Source organism: Chiloscyllium plagiosum, chromosome 32 (assembly GCF_004010195.1).
Source record: "Chiloscyllium plagiosum isolate BGI_BamShark_2017 chromosome 32, ASM401019v2, whole genome shotgun sequence".
Classification (NCBI taxonomy): Eukaryota; Metazoa; Chordata; class Chondrichthyes; order Orectolobiformes; family Hemiscylliidae; genus Chiloscyllium; species Chiloscyllium plagiosum.
In genome coordinates, this window is record NC_057741.1 from 25956641 (window position 1) to 25960225 (window position 3585).

Genomic DNA, 3585 nt, shown 5'->3' on the forward strand with positions numbered 1-3585 from the left:
AAGATATAAAAGAGACCTAAGGGGCAACCTTTTCACGCAGAGGGTGGTACATGTATGGAATGAGCTGCCAGAGGAAGTGGTGGAGACTAGTACAATTGCAACATTTACAAGGCATCTGGATGGGTATAGGAATAGGAAGGGGTTGGAGGGATATGGGCCGGGTGCTGGCAGGTGGGACTAGATTGGGTTGGGATATCTGGTTGGCAGGGACGGGTTGGACCGAAGGGTCTGTTTCCGTGCTGTACATCCCTATGACTCGTTGACTCTATGATGCATGATGATGCCATTCAGCAGGGCATTGGAATAGAGGAGTGTAAGAAGAAAAATTGGCTTCAGTTTGAATCCCAGATGGACACAGCTATCATCCACCTCGTGAGAACCTGTGAACATGCAGTAAACAAGGTGACGTAGATGTAAAGAGGAGAAACTAGTGAAGCTCAAGGTCAGCATGAAATAAACAATGTGCATTGCTGGCACAGGCTTCTGACCTGCTGTGTGAGTGCTTCCAGTATTTTCTGTTTTGTTTATAGCTACTTTTGTTGACATTGCTGTTTGTTTTCTGCTACGTTGCATGGCCACAATGAAAACTGAATTGACACAGCAGAAAAACAGAATACAATGCTAAAGCATAGTACATCTGTAGATTTGGTATACAATTAGACAGCTGTCAGAGAGCTAAGTGATCACCCCCTGCATAAACTATCAGTGAAGTGTGGTTAGGAGGCATTGCAAGGCAACACACTAATGCTAACCAAAGTTTGATTCCATATATATTGGTGACCTTCCAGAGATCAGTAAGTTTGTTCCACACCTACTCTTAGAATCAGTGCTAGGCATTCACTCTTTCTGCTCACCCCATCTATTCTAGACACACTCCAAAGAGGGGCCCACTCTAGTTCAAAACCCCCATCCTTTCTACTACACCTCTTCCAGAAAAAAAACAGCTTTGAAAGGTTCATTGTTCTGACATTGTTGCAACCATTTCTACCACTCAGCAGAGGCACCATGTTGCAGACTGCAAGTCACGTAGCTCTTTGTTTCATGTACAATATACAGTATTTAAATATTGTTAAGGCAGTCATAGATAGATTCTTGATTACCAAGGGGATGGAACATTGTCAGGGATATAGAGTTGAGGTTAAGATCAGATCAGCCACAATCTTATTGAATCGTGGAGCGGGCTTAAGGGTCAAGTGACCTAGTTTTGTTCCTTGTTTGTTTTTATGTCAGGGGTGTTATAACAGGATGCAAAATTGTTGCTGTCACATTTTTTTACATGAGGACAGCTCATAATATGACCAGTGCATACAACAATGTCCCATAAAAGGGTAACTTGGATCTCTAACAATTAGAATCCATCCAAGTGAAAATTAAAATATGGCGTTGACATTATGTCATTTCACTGGGATGCAAGTGGTGAAGGGCACTCAAAATGTTCTGGACAGTGCACCAGTTTTGCATAGATGACATGATGGTGACTTTTCTGTGAAAATTCATTGGCATAAGCCTGAAACAAAATCTGGAATTTATCAAAAAGGGCTAGTCTAATGCTGGATAAAGAGTGGAGCTGGAAAAAAACACACAGCAGGTCAAACGGCACCAAAGGAGAAGGGGAGACAATGTTTCAGGTCGGAATCTTTCATCAGGATGGGGGAGAGGAAAGGGGGGCTGAAAAATAATTAGAGGGAGGAGGGTGGGGCTGGGAGAAAGGTAAGCAGGATGGTGATTGGTGGATGCAGGTAGGAGGTGGCTGTGATTGGTCAGTGGGAAGGGTGAAGCTGAGAGGTGGGAAGGAAGATGGACAGGTTAGGTCAGGTCAAGGGGGTGTGGTGAAGAGGGAGGGCCGGGCCTGGGATGAGGTGAAGGGTGGTGGAGATTTGGAAGCTTGTGAATTCTATGTTAAGGTCATATGATTGTAAGCTCCCAAGACAGAAGGTGAGGTATTCTGCCTCCACTTTGGGTGTGGCCTTGTGTTAATGGTGGAGGAGGCCCAGGATGGACATGTTGTCAGGGGTTGTGAAATAGCTGACAACCAGAAGGTGGGATTGATTGGAGTGTACGGGCCATAATGTTCCCTGAACCAGTTCCTGAGTTTGCGCTCCAGCGTAGTGCACATTGGGAGCAACGGATATGGTAAATCAGGTTAGAGGAAATGCAGGTGATTCTCTGCCAGACTTGGAATGATCCTTTGGCGCCTTGGACGGAGGTGAGGTGGGGGGTGTGGGGGTAGGTTTTGCACCTCCTGCAGTTGCAGGGGAAGCTGCCGGGGTGGATCATTTTGGTGTAGGACCAGACTGCAGGTGGTGGAAATGGTGGAGGATGATGCTTTGGACTTGGGGGGAGATTAGTGGGGTGGAATGTGAGTACCAGTGGGACTCTATCCTTGTTGTAATTGGTGGGGGGTTTGGTTGGAGGGCAGAGGGCAGGAAATGGAGGAGATGCAGTTGAGGGCATTGTTGATCACAGGAGAGGCAAATTTGCAGTCCTCAAAGTAGAAGGACATTTGGAATGTCCTGGAGTGGAATCGCTCATCATGGGAACAGATATGGCAGAGGTTTAGGACAAGGAGAGGGGCTGATGCTGCTTGTCCTGCTGTGCTTTCTCCAGCTCCATTCTTTATCCACTCTGACATCTATAACATCAGCAGTTCCCACTATCTCCTCGTCTAATGCTGATCATATAATCATTGTTGATTGTCGTTTAAAAAATCTGTCTATTTCACTAATATTCTTTATGAAAGGAAACTTGTAATCATTCCCTGGCCTGGTCTACATATGACTCCTGGCACATAGCAATATGGTTGACTCTTAAATACTCTCTGGGAAACTAGGGTTGGACAATAAATGCTGATCTAGCCAGTGATGCTCTCAGCCTATGAATGAATTTCGAACGTAGAATGAATTAAGATCTCTCAATGATCATGAATTTGTGACTGGACCTGGGCCAATGAGACCTCGCAATGCTGGGCAATGTCCACTGTAAGACAAATGATGCACGCACAGTTCCTCCGACATTCTGCACATGGCGAGTAGCGTGTTAATGCAAATCACGGCTTTGATCGCGGTTCTGGAAGTTGCTGCCTTGTATAGAGAGGGGAGGTCCATGAAGAAGAAAAGATTGAGGTGGAAAGCTGGGGCTGGGTAGAAACGTACATAAGAACATAAGAAATAGGAGGAGGGGTAGGCCATCTGGCCTATCGAGCCTGTTCCACCATTCAATAAGATCCTGACTGATCTTTTCATGGCCTCAGCTCCACTTACCTGCCCACTCACCATAACCCTTAATTCCTTCATTGTTCAAAAATCTATCTTTGTCTTCAAAACATTCAATGAGGTAGCCTCAACTGCTTCACTGTGCAGGGAATTTGACAGACTTACCACCTTTTGGATGAAGAATTCCTCCTCAACTCAATCCTAAATCTGTTCCCCCTTATTTTGAGGCTATGCCCCCAAGTCCTACTCAAACCTGCCAGTAGAAATCACCCTCCTACATATGGTGGCATTGTTGATTAAACCCATAATGCAATGTTATTGGAACTGTAGGCTAAGCAATCTGTTGTTAGATGTGATTCTGTAACAAGGCAGC